Genomic DNA, 13,956 nt, shown 5'->3' with positions numbered 1-13,956 from the left:
AACATCACTTGCAAAATCGCCACTGACATGTCGTGAGCCAGCTAGATCAAGACTATGCAACTGAAATGCAGAACATAATCACCGCCCTGCCGATCCTGTCTTCATATACACACTGGCCTTCAAAATTGCTTCACCAAGAAGAATTACAGATGATGAATGGGTGTTCATTGGACAAATACATCCTACTAGAACTGACATGTGATTACATTTTCACGCAATTGGGCTACATAGATCCTGAGGAATCAGTACCCAGAACAAGCACCTCTGGCCGTAATAACGGCCTTGATATGCCTGGGCATTGAGTCAAACAGAGCTTATGTGGTGTGTGCAGGTACAGCTGCCCATGCAGCTTCAACACAATACCACATTTCATCAAGAGTAGTGACTGGCGTATTGTGACAAGCCAGTTGCTCGGCCACCATCGACCAGACATTTTCAATAGGTGAGAGATCTGGAGAATGTGCTGGCCAGGGCAGCATTTGAACATTTTCTGTATCCAGAAAGGCCCGTACAGGACCTGCAACATGCGGTCGTGCATTATCCTGCTGAAATGTAGGGTTTCGCAGGGCTCGAATGAAGGGTAGAGCCACGGTTCGTAACACATCTGAAATGTAACATCTACAGTTCAAACTGCTGTCAATGTGAACAAGAGATGACTGAGACGTGTAACCAATGGCACCCCATACCATCACGCCGGGTGATACACCAGTATGGTGATGACTAATATACACTTCCAATGTGCGTTCACCACCATGTCGCCAACATGGATGCGACCATCATGATGCTGTAAACAGAACCTGGATTCATCTGAAAAAACGACGTTTTGCCATTCGTGCACCCAGGTTCATCGTTGAATACACCATCGCAGGGGCTCCTGTCTGTGATGGAGCGTCAAGGGTAAACGCAGCCATGGTCTCTGAGCTGATAGTCCTTGCTGCTGCAAATGTCATCAAACTGTTCGTGCAGATGGTTGTTGTATTGCAAATGTCCCCATCTGTTGACTTGGGGATCGAGACGTGGCTGCAGGATCCGTTACAGCCATGCAGATAAGATACCTGTCATCTCGACTGCTAGTGATATGAAGCCATTGGGATCCAGCACGGCATTCTGTATTACCCTCCTGAACCCACCGATTCCATATTCTGCTAACAGTCATTGGATCTCGACCAACGCGAGCAGCAATGTCGTGATATGATAAACCACAATTGTGCTGGGCTACAATCCGACCTTTATCACACAATCGTGCTGGGCTACAATCCAACCTTTATCAAAGTTGGAAACGTGATGGTATGCATTTCTCCTCCTTACACGAGGCATCACAATGACGTTTCACCAGGCAATGCTGTTCAACTGCTGTTTGTGTATGAGAAATCGGTTGGAAACTTTCCTCATGTCAGCACGTTGTGGGTGTTGCCACTGGTGCCAACCTTGTGTGAATGCTCTGAAAAGCTAATCATTTGCACATCACTGCATCTTCTTCCTGTCAGTTAAATTTCACGTCTGTAGCACGTCATCTTTCTGGCGTAGCAATTTTAATGGCCAGTAGTGTAAGTGCCTAAGAGAGGAGTTAGTCCAGTGGGAGAGTAAGGTGACAGGAAGCCATTTCAGTTCCTGCTCCATCTGCAGGTCCTGATGCTATCCGGAAGCAGAGTGTTCCAACACAAGTGCATGCGGTCAACCGGCAGTGTGGTATCAGCAGTTTTGCAGGTACTCCGATGGCATTAGAGCAGCTGCCGAATGGGTTTTTCTGGTATCATGCCAGCTTTTGCAAGGAAGCGAGAACGTGTTGGCCTCTCTGCTTGCACCCAAATGCCAGCTGCAACCGTGCCTAGGTGCACCTTGCTGTGGTCCATTATCCAGGTGTCTCTTTTTAATGGAAAGGGCTGGTAGTATGAAATAAATTGTTGACACTGTTACAGATCTGTTTGTTTTCTCTCGATCTATGCTAAGAGACTGCCAGAAGGCCAAGGCACTGTCTTTTACAGTGGCAACAGTTTACAATACTATTGCATGGCATTTGTCACTGAAATTGGGACCTTGGACAGTGTTGTACATTCCCATGGATATTTACTGTGGCTAATGTCAATGACCCAAACCTGGGTGCAGATTTCCTCAACTGCTACAACTTATTAGCTGACATATTTAGCAACATGCTAATTGATTTGACAGCAAATTTGAAAATAGTGGGACAGCAGTGGCTGGCCACCTTCTTCCCTCACACTGTGTGCAGACGTACAGGACAAATTTCGAGAATTCACACACCCACCCATTACACTGAGGGACGTCCAAAATTCAACAGTCCACTATATAGTGACTATGTAGTCTGCCCTCCTCGTGCTGTCCACGTGGACTTCCGCTTAGCAAATCACTATAGAGCATAGGCTTAGTTGCGACAGGGTATTGTTCAGCTATCATGCAACATGTGGTCCTCTGCAATGCTCTTAGTGCTAAAGAAAAATAATTTGTGGCATCCATGCAGAGACTATCATGCCTTAAATGCATGAACAGTGACAAACTGATATCTGGTACTGCACCTGTAGTATTTTTGCCGTGCCTTGGGAGGCTCAGCTATATTGACTGGGCAAACTCATTCGTGCAGATCCCTGTGGCACCTGAAGCAATTATCACACCCTTGGGCTTTTCGAAAGCTTGTACATGATGTTTGGCCTTTGGAATGCTTCCAAGACCTGGCAGCGTTTCCTGGATGGCATCTTACAACGCTTATTGTGGTGTTTTGCGAACCTCAATGACATCCTCATCTATTTGAAGTCTCCTGAATTCCACAGCTGCTGCCTACTGACCATCTTTTGGCACCTGAGTGAGGCTGACATCCTCATTAACCCCTCTAAAAGTATATTCAGAGTCACAGAGATTGAGTGTCTAGGGCATTTAATCATCCCAAGAGTATCCACGACACTACCTCGCAAGGTACAGGTGATCCTGAACATGACGCACCCACAGACATCCGAAGACTTACGCCGCTATCTTAACACAATAAATTTTTATCAGTGCCATATGCTTAATGCTGCTGGAGCCCCTGACTGTGGAGTCATTTCACCCTACCTCGAAAGGAGGGACTCCCATTAACTGAACAGATGCAATGCTAATAAAATTTATTATATCCAATCAGAGCCTCGAAAAAGCAGTCATGCCCACTTGCACAGTCCACAATGATGTTTGCCCATGGTCGTGGATGCTAGCCAGACAGCCATAGGTGCAGTGCTTCAACAATGTGATGGTAACACCTCACAGGTACTCGGTTTCTTCTCACAGAAGCTTTCAGAGTCGCAGTGCACTTGGAGTCCTTACGATTCTGAGTTGCTTGTGATGTTTGATGCAGTAAAATACTTCTGCCCATCTGTCATCTGTAGAAACTCGTCCTTTCATAATTTTCACTGGCCACAATCCCCTGACTCACACGTTTTGGTACAATAATACCAAATGTACACTGTGCCAATTCTGGCAGTGGGAGTATGTGTCACGATTCTCCATGAACATCTGCCATGTATCCAGAATTGATAACACCATTGCTGACTGCTTGTCCCCAACTTGTGCCATTATCTGTTTTCCTGTGAACTTGGAGAACATTGTCCAAGAACAAGAGCATGACAAACAACCGGACAGTTGCTACCACCACACCTTCCAAGCCCTACAGCTCAAGCTAATTCCAGTTACTGGCTCCGCCCATAAAATGTGGTCCAATGTTTCAAGAGGGGCACATCACTCGTTTCTCCCAGAGAAATTCAAGCACAGTGCTTTCGAATGAATCCATGGACTGTCACACCACAGTATCAACGCCATTGTGTTACTAACGGCCATGCATTTCATATGGCCAGGATTATTGAAAGACTGCCATCAATGGGCATTCCAGCGTGCCAAAGTCAGAAAGAATACCCATGCACCCATCAGCACCTTTCCCGATGCAACATGCAATGTTGTATATGTTCATGTTAATATTGTGAGTCCACTCCATCTGTCCTAATCCAAGCATTATCTTCTGGTGATGGTAGATCGCTTCACACACTTGCCGCAGGCAACGTCCATAGTGGATATCACTGCCGTGATCATCACAACAGCCCTCGTCGACACTTGGGTATTGTGCTTCATTTGCCCCAGTCATCTCAGGACGGATTGCAGCTGCCAGTTTAACTGTGAGCTGTTCACACAAGTCACCTGACTGTGTGGTGTGCAGTCACACACAACTACCAGGTACCACCCAGCATCAAAGGCATGGTGGAGTGGCTCCTTTGAACACTAAAAGCCGTTCTAAGTTGGCACGACATGGCTTAGATGGAAGCACTCCTCCTGGTACTGCACGGCCTAAGAGTAGCATTGAAAGAAGAGGGCACTTCATCTGCTGACCGTGTGTGAGGACAGTCTCTTGCCTTCCCTGGTGATTTTATGGAGGAGGCACCAATACTGCGTGCTCACGTGGCCCACCTACAGCTTCACCCACCAATGCAGCACGGCACTAGCAAAGTGACCTACAGTGCCTTACACATGTCATGCTGTCTACTGACAAAGTAGAGCCATCATTTTGACCACTGTACTTGGGTCCACACCGTGTCATCACCCACATCAAGAGAAAGCCGACCAAAGCATCAGTTGACAGATTCGAGCTGGATTATGTCCTGACTGCTCCTGACACCATTAATTTCTTCAACCCAGTAAGAGACCTGTTGATGGATGACACTTCCTCCGCTACCAGTCAAATAGAGCCTGCACCCACGACTGCCAACGATGCACGCATTCAGCCAGCTGTCACTGCACTGCCACGTGTGCTGTAGCCATGCCTCACCTTGCCGGGCCAGCTGGCTACCGCTCACTAAAACACTCTGCCCACCCTCACCACAGCCACCACCTAATTATGTCGTGCACTCCAGCCACCAAGTCTGATTCAAATGCCCGTGCTGCATCATAACAATGCCCCAGCTTGCATCTGCTGTAGACATCTTTCTCCAGTGAGCTGTGTCATCAACACATTGTTACCAGTCAAACTTCAGAAACTAACACCCACGTAACTGGCTGCTCGTCTGTCGTGTTCATGCCCCTGCACCTGTATCGTATCAGGCATTGAGGCCCAATTAACTTAGGGTGGGATTTTGTGTCCTATTCCGTCGAGCTCCAGACATCTCCCTCTGCACCACCAGGCTTATATGTTGCAGTTTGGGGAACCACGTTCGTGTGGCAACACCATTCTCATGTGAGTGTAGGTGCTTGGCACAATCTCCACACCTCCACAGTGCTGAAATGTCAAGTCCAGACTGAACCACTCATTGTGCTGCCATGACAGAGTATGTCTGTGAACTCTTAACAGTTAAATTCATAAACGTATTGTTAGCGGTGTTCGTTTTGAGACATCATCTTTTCATGTAACTCACAGCCTGCACTGCTTGTCGCTACTGTCACTAGCCAGCTGCACGAGGCCACACACACTGTGCACCTGCACCCTGACACCGTGCACCATCGCCGAATCACAGCTGACTTTGCTGCCTCCATTGTGCTCATGTTAATGAACAATGAAGTGCGCGAAACCAAACATCTGTCACACAAGCTGGATGCCTGCACTTTCTCACAGCTTCTGAGCTCTGTGCAAAAATGCACAAACAGACCAGAGCCACTCACAGCTGGCCCAAGTCAGCTGCATCAGATATCCGTCGTCACTAATACCTGGCGACAGACAAAATTTTGGAAATGTGCAGTGCACACGGATGTGATTCAGGAAAGAACATCAGCCGTGCAAACTGAGCTGCCGTACAGTGCAGATGCCTATCTTGAGGGTCTGTAACTTCATTCTATTCAGCTTAATGCGAGTTCCCAACAGACATGTACGGAAGTTTGTTTGGCACTCCCCATTTGTTTCTGCATTTGCTTCATCATGTCCACGATATACGTGGTACACTGTGATTGTGAGAAAAAGGTTTGTTTCATAACAGACACGCATTCCCTGTTCTCCCGTGGTCACACGATCGGATAACACGCCGCTCGTCACTGAGGAGTGTACACTCTCCAGGAATGGTCTTCGTACGGAACTGTTGCACAAACACAATTATCATAATTTATAAGCAGTAAACATTGTGATCTGATTTCATTTTTGTCACTTGTTCATTTACCCATTTGGCAGAATCGGTAGATTTTCAGGTGTACTTATCAATTCTCATTACCACGCGATCACCGTAGCCAACATCCTGAACAAACTGCGTAGGTGCGACAGTAATGTTGGCTCACTGCATGACTGACATGTAAGTGGTGATACCCACATGTTCCCCCTTCATTGGTGACCCGTATGTGATGGCTAGGCTAAATGCATGGTAATGAACTTTCATCAGTGTGAGTGATGTGGAAATGCTAGTGCTCTATCATTTACGCCTCACAAACGATGAATGAGTTTGTGAACAAACGATCCTGAACTTGGTGCTAAAGCAAGATGACGGCTTTTGAAGAACTGCAAGAGACAATAGACAGTAGACAGTAGACAGTAGACAAAAGACAATAGATGGGCTGCTAGTATGCAGAGACTGGAGACAGAGACTAAACAAACTGCGTAGGTGCGACAGTAATGTTGGCTCACTGCATGACTGACATGTAAGCGGTGATACCCACATGTTCCCCCTTCATTGGTGACCCGTATGTGATGGCTAGGCTAAATGCATGGTAATGAACTTTCATCAGTGTGAGTGATGTGGAAATGCTAGTGCTCTATCATTTACGCCTCACAAACGATGAATGAGTTTGTGAACAAACGATCCTGAACTTGGTGCTAAAGCAAGATGACAACTTTTGAAGAACTGCAAGAGACAATAGACAGTAGACAGTAGACAAAAGACAATAGATGGTCTGCTAGTATGCAGAGACTGGAGATCGAGCTACAGGCACTCTCCATTTGCATGTTCTCTGCCCTCCTGGAACCAGCTGAGGAAAACTTCCATGTGCAAGGGAAGGCGAAACCAACACCTCCCACTGTTATGGGAGTGGCGGCAAGTGCAGGACGTGTTTTGGTTAAGTTGCTGCACTTTTGTCCTCTGGACCCAAGTGTGTGGATCAGCCAAGTGGAGGCAGTTTTCCTGAGCAAAAACTTCACATGCAAAATCACCAAATTCTGACATGTCACGAGCCTGGAGATTGATCTAAGGCACTCTCCGCATGCATGTTCTCTGCCCACCTGGAGCCAGCTGAGGAAAACTTCCACGTGCAAGGGAAGGTCATACCTACACCTCCCACTGTTATGGGAGTGGTGGCAAGTGCAGGACTTTTGGGTAAGTTGCTGGCCTTTTGGCCTCTGGACCCAAGTGTGTGGATTAGCCAAGAGCAGGTGGTTTTCCTGAGCAACAACATAACATGCGATATCACCAAATTCTGACATGTTTTGAGCCAGCTATATCAAGACTATGTAACTGAAGTGCAGAACGTACTTACAGCCATGCCAATCCTGTCTTCATATAAGCAACTAAGAGATGAGTTAATCTGGTTAACTTCATCATCACAAGAGCAACGTGTGCATAAGTTATTGTGCCAGGAGGAGTGTGGTGACAGGAGGCCATCTCAGTTCCCACGCCGTCTGCCGATCCTCACACAGTTCAACATTGTCCCTGACTCACTGTTGCGTGCCATCTGGAAGCACAGCCTTCCCGTACAACTGCAAGCGGTCACTGCTGTGCAAACAGATATGCAGCTGGATGCTGTCTTGGGTTTGGCATATCGGTTGCATGACACACTGGCAATGGTGCCCAATGGTGCAGTCATGGCAGCTTACAGTGCCATTGCTGCACCAGCAAATTTGACTCTGTGAAGACACACGTGTCCCGCAGCCACTGGCATGTGTTGGTGTGACTTTAATGTTGTCTCACTGCACAATAGATATGTAACTAACAATACCCAAACATTCCTGCTTTGAGTCTTCTTTTATTTCATTTTGATCCTCTTACTTTCTTCTGTAGTTTTCTCTCTAAAAACAACCAGCTTGTCTTTTATTGTATTCTTTTTCCCTCTTTCAGTCCAATATTGCCTATACTTCCTCTGAAATGCTCAACAATCTCTGGTGTCTTCAATTTAGCCAGGTCCTAACACCTTCATTTCGTACCTTCTAAACCCTTCTCTAGTCTAGTCTAGTCTAGTCAATTCATAACTGTTAAATTATGGTTAGAGTTCACATCTGTCCCTGGAAAAGGTCTTAGAATTTAAAATCTGGTTTTGAAATCTCTTTTGTACCACTGTATAATCAATCTGGTCAATGACGTCACCCAGCAGCAAACCCGTAAGTTATTTGAACAATCTGAAACCTTCTATACTCCCTAGTTTCCTCCACAGATACAGTTATCTACCATGACCTCTAAACCAAGTGTTTGCAATTATTAAACTATATTCTGTGTAAAATTCTACAACACAGCTGTATCTTTGATTTCTTTCCTTCAGCCCATGTTCTCCTTCTATTTTTCCTTTTCCCACAGTTGAATTCCAGTCACCCATAATAATTAGGCTTTTTGTTTGTCTAACTATCTGAACAATTTTTTTATATCATCATACATTATTTCTAAATCTTTATTTGCAGAGCTACGTGGAATATGAACTTATATTACTGTTGTTGGTGTTATAATGAGATTGGATGGATAAAAAAAAAATCTACTCACCAAGCAGCGGCAGGATAACACACACACACACACACACACACACACACACACACACACACACAAAGGTTTAATTTATGCAAGCTTCAGGAGCCAGTGGCTCCTTCTTCCAGCAGAAGAGTTGAAGGGGAAGGAAGAGGGATGAAGGAAAAGGACTGGAGAACTTTAGGAAAAGAGGTAGAGTTTGGAAAAGTCACCCAGCCAAGGGAGACTTAATGGATGGGATGAGAAGGAAAGACCCTTTTTTTCAGAAAATGAAAGATATATAAAACTAAAATGGAGTGAAGAAAGGAGTAGTTACTGTAAAGAAATCCTGAGATGGAAGGAATTAATGTAAATTAGGGCCACATGGGTGGCAAGAGCCAAGAACGTGCTGTAATGCTGCACGAGTTTGGAGAAACTAGTGTCTGGCGAAAGAATCCAGATGGCATGTGTGGTGAAACAGTCATCGAGGTCACGACTGCCATATCATTGAACATGCTCTGCAACAGGATATTGTGTGTTGCCGGTATACATCCTCCACCCATGCCCATTCACCCTAACTGATAACATGTTGGCAGTCATTTTCAGTGTAAAAATGCTGAACAATGTTTACATAACAGCTGGTATATGACATGTTGTTTAACAGGTGGCTCTCCGTTTGGTAGTATTTGTTTTTCCAGTTATAGGGCTGCTACATGTGGTAGAAGGATGCACAGGGCAGGTGTTGCATAAGGGAGCCATAAGGTAGGGAGATGGGTGTAGAAGGAACTTATGGTCTGATGAGGATATTGCAGAGATTGAAAGGCCAATGAAAAGTATTCCAGGTGTGGTGGGCAAAATCTCAGACAGAATGGCTCTCATTGCAGTGCACAGTTTCAGGAAGTCATGGCCTTCTCAAAGTAGCTAATGAATATATTCAAGGCCAGGATAATACTGATTGACAAGTGGTGTGCTCTGAAGTAAATGTTTGGAGGGATCAGCAGTACCAGGATTAAATGTGCTGGCTGAGGATATCTGTTGTTGGACTAGGCTGGTGGGGTAATTACATCCAGTGAAGGCTGAGATGACAATGGTGATGTGTTGCTGTAAAGAGTCAGCATCTGAACAAATACGTTTGCCTCTAATGCCAAGGCTGTACGGTAGGGAATTTTTGAGCTGGAAAGGATGGCAACTGTCAAAATGTAAGTACTGTTGTTTTTTAGTAGCTTTGCTGTGGACAGAAATATGTAGCTGGCCTTTGGTGAGGAGGAGGCCAACATCAAGGAAAGTGGAATGGGATTTGGAGTAGGACCATGTGAAATTTAATTGGGAGACAGTATTTCTCATCCCATCCAGTAAGTCCCCCCTGACCCTGGGTTCAGGGTGACTTTTCTGAACTGTACCTCTTTTCCTAAACCTCTGCAGTTCTTTTCCTTCCCCTTCGACTCTGCTGCTGGAAGGAGCCACTGGATCTGAAAGCTTGCATAAGTTTTTGTGTTTCGTTATCATGTCGCAGCTTGGTGAGTAGATATTTTTATCTGTCCACTGACATTATATTGTCAAAAATTGTTTATTTTTGTTGTTGTATGCTGTTGGTGTTAGCTTCACGTCTATCTTGGCTATAATGGTGTATTCACTGTACTGTTCATAGGCATATTTCTGCTTTGCCCTTATTTGATTTTGTGTTGCACTGACATGACCAAAAGTCTTGTTCTGCCTGCCACTCCACTTCACTAATTCCCACTTTATCTAACCTCAGCTTCTATATTTCCTTTTATAAATTCTCTAGCCTAGCTATTCAATTAAGGGATCTAACATTCCATGCTCTGACCTGTAGAATGCCAGTTTGTTTTTCCTGATGACAATATCTTCCTGTTCCATTTCATATACTTACAAATTATTACACTCAGGTATTAGTATGGGTTGCCTGATTCCAGTTGTAACTCACTGATATTGTAGTCATAAGGTATTGTGTTTTTTGTCTTGTGAAGAGGAATGTTTTAAGTTTATGAACATTTGAAGCAAGTTGCCAGTTGCCAATCTTTGCAGCACTTTGGCACCTTATCAAGACTGCACTGACTATTTGATATTTGTGAGCTTTTTCCAGACACTGCTTCATTGTAGATAACTGCATCATCTGCAGACTGTCTGTGGATATTGTTAGTATTGTCTACAAGTTTGTTAATGTACAACATGATAGCAAGGGTCCAACACATTTTCCTGTGGCACACCTGAAGTTCCTTATACATCTGTTGGAGACTCTCAATCCAAGACAACTTGCTGTGACCTCCCTACGAAGGAATACTCTACACAGTTACTAATTTCACTTGATGTACCATACTACTGTACTTCAGTAATAAGTGTGGTTGTAATACTGAGTTAAATGCTTTTTGAAAATCAAGAGATATCGCATCTATCTTTCAGGAGTTCATGTGAAATGAGTTTGAGTTGAATTTAACATGATCATTGCTTTCAGAGTCTGTGCTGGGTGGTGTGTGTGAAGTCATTTTGTTTGGGTGACCTCATGTGTTTGAGCTCAGTGTATGTTCGGAGTTCCTACAATAAATGAATGTCAAGGATATTGGACACGAGTTTTGTGATCACTTCTGCTACACTTCTTACCATCCATGTGTTCTTCCAATTACTGGACACAGTTTTTTGTTTGAGGGATATATGATAAATTATTGTTAAAAGGGGAGTAACTCAGACTCAAATCCACTACAGGGTGATAAGGATTCCACAAATTTCTGGAAATTTGTTCAATTTAAGCAGTACCTTCTGTTTCTCACTGCCAGTAATACCTGTATCACTCATCTTTGCAGTGAGCCAAGGATTAAATTGGGTCAATAATTTTTTATTTTGTTTTGTAATGGAACATTTGATAATGGAGTTTTTGTGCTTTTGTGCTTTTGCTTTGCTACCCTCAATTTCAGTTCCAGTCTCATCCATGATTGTGTGGACAATAACATTGGTACCACTAAGAGCCTTTACACATGATCAGAATTTCTTCAAGTTTTGCGACAGATCTGTCAATAATATTCAGCTGTGGTAGTCACTGAAGGCTTCATACATTGCCCCCCTGACAGCCAGATGAGTATCATATGTATAGCACGATGCATTGTTTTACACCAGTTTTGCACTAGTCTCTGTCCCTTTAGAAAATTTCTTTGTGGTAGCTGTCTACTATGGAGACGATCTGTTCCATCATGAACTGTTGAACTATGTACCTTTCTATCCATTCCATGGTCAACTTTCCTTTTAAACCTGAGTGACAAGTTTCCTACATGCTCATTTTCAGAGCTAAATGTTTCAAATTTGTTATTGAGGTACAACATATAAGATATTTCTGTAGTTTGTTGAACATATAAATAATTCTATTTGTTTTATTTGGCCTTTGAACTTTGGTAATCATTTCTGGTACAACTGTCACACGCACACTGATACCATTTTAACTGTGGACAGCTAAAAAAAGTTCAAGTCTATTAGTTGTCAAGGGATCCAATATATTTTTATCATAATTAGGCTTCCAAACTATGTGTACTAAGTGTTTTCAGAGAAGGCATTTAGTAATGTATCAAGGGTATCTTGCAACACACACCCCTTACAGAACTATATATTTCCTCTGATGATGACAGCATGATTGGGGGACTTACGTACTAGTGAATTTTCTCTGAAGTTTTTGGTTACATATGAGGTGAGTCTGGTGGTTGCTAGAATGAAACAGTTATAAGTTTATGCCCACTCTTGACACTGAGTCTTCCCATGCAGTCGTGCCTGCAGCTTCAATTTCAATGTTGGTGGCTTTGACTTTCTGGTTGATTGTGACAGATACACCACCTCCATTTTTTCATTTCAATATACAGTTACATTTTCCCCAAAATTCTCATTGTCATCAATTTTTGATTTTGAAGTCTTTCCTGTACCTAATGTTATTTGAGCTCCACTGCTTTTAGGAGCACTTCAGACTCTAGCAGCTTATCACTAGGATTTTAATACCCTCACATGGCGTGGTGGTGGGGGGGGGGGGGGCGGAGGGGGGGGGGGGGGGAATTATTTTTTTCTATCCTACACTGGCACTTCTGGGTCTCATTGTATCTATCATCATAGAGACTGGATAAAGAGTCACCGAATCTAATAACCTATGTGTGCGCCATACACACACCTACCTGGGTAACAGCCTATGATGTGTAGTGTACACCAACCCTTTTAGGCGAACACTACAGTTCTCAGCCTCGTGGTGTAATGCCAGGAAGTTTTAGCCTAAGTTTTTATAGAACCTACAAAGTCTGTAGTTCAGTCCTCTCACTTATTCAGAAACAGGAGGCCATGATCAGTTCTGGAGACAATACTGCACATTGTGTATTTGGTTGAAACTTCATGGGCACGGGTGTTCTTGTGAACTTTCTCTGACAGTTACTGAAATGATCCAAGTATGACCTCAGAAACCATATGACAAGCTTTGTTTGTTTCAACATGCAAAATCTACAGTTGCTTATGTCCTGTTCCCACAAGGGCTGTAGGAATAGCCTCTTCAACATTACATAGCTTTGACATTGTGTCAACTGTTGGGCGCAATCTCAATTCCTATATTGTTCTTAAAGAATCAGGTTCACCAACATCACTTGTAAATCTTGTTATTGATAATGAGTTTACACAGATCTAGATAGCTAGCAAGTTTGTAAAGAACTTATGTTAATATGTTACAAGATTCAATGATGACAGCACATATCTGTTGAAACCAGTAAAAAGATTTTAAGAGGTCTTGGTGAACCTGATTCCTTAAGAAAATGTAACATCTTCAACATGTTGAATGAGACCCTCGGGCATGCACAATTTTTTAGCAGTACAATACTTTTTTTTATAGAGATGTTACTTACCCTGTTTAAATTATCACTTCATCGTTTATAAACTCCTTCACTTACTTACCCTGTTTAAATCATCACCTCATCGTTTATACACTCCATCACTGAATAATACTATTTTTTCACTAAGAGTTCATGTAATTTTTTTCTTTAGATGACCAATTTCCATGCTCAGAATATCACAGCCCTTTAATTGATTGTATATTTTCATGTTAATGTATTGAGGAACCATAGAATATAGCTTTAATTGGTGTGGAAGAAACATAAAATTTTGTTTTTGCCTAGTTGTGTAAGTATGTTTGATGTGAAATTCTTTGAAAAGTTCAGGTTTACTGTAAAGGAAAATTAGAATTTTAAAAATGTATAATGATGGGACAGATAATATTTAGTTTTTCAGACAATGGGCGACATGAGCTTCTTGGACATGTGGCACACATCTTCCTAATGATTCTTTTTCAAATTTTTAATATACATACCAGATAACCTGAATTACCCCAAAAAATTATGCC

The 13,956-nt window shown here is 43.3% G+C and overlaps 1 protein-coding gene across 6 annotated transcripts in view; it reads left to right on the top strand.

Annotated features, from left to right (window-relative positions):
- The window catches only part of LOC124596484 (thiamine transporter 1-like), a 611,894-nt gene that overhangs the window by 426,361 nt on the left and 171,577 nt on the right, over positions 1-13,956 (top strand). The gene's annotated exons all lie outside the window — the stretch shown is intronic.

This window comes from Schistocerca americana, chromosome 2 (assembly GCF_021461395.2).
Source record: "Schistocerca americana isolate TAMUIC-IGC-003095 chromosome 2, iqSchAmer2.1, whole genome shotgun sequence".
Lineage (NCBI taxonomy): Eukaryota > Metazoa > Arthropoda > Insecta > Orthoptera > Acrididae > Schistocerca > Schistocerca americana.
This window is presented reverse-complemented; position numbering and strand designations above follow the sequence as displayed.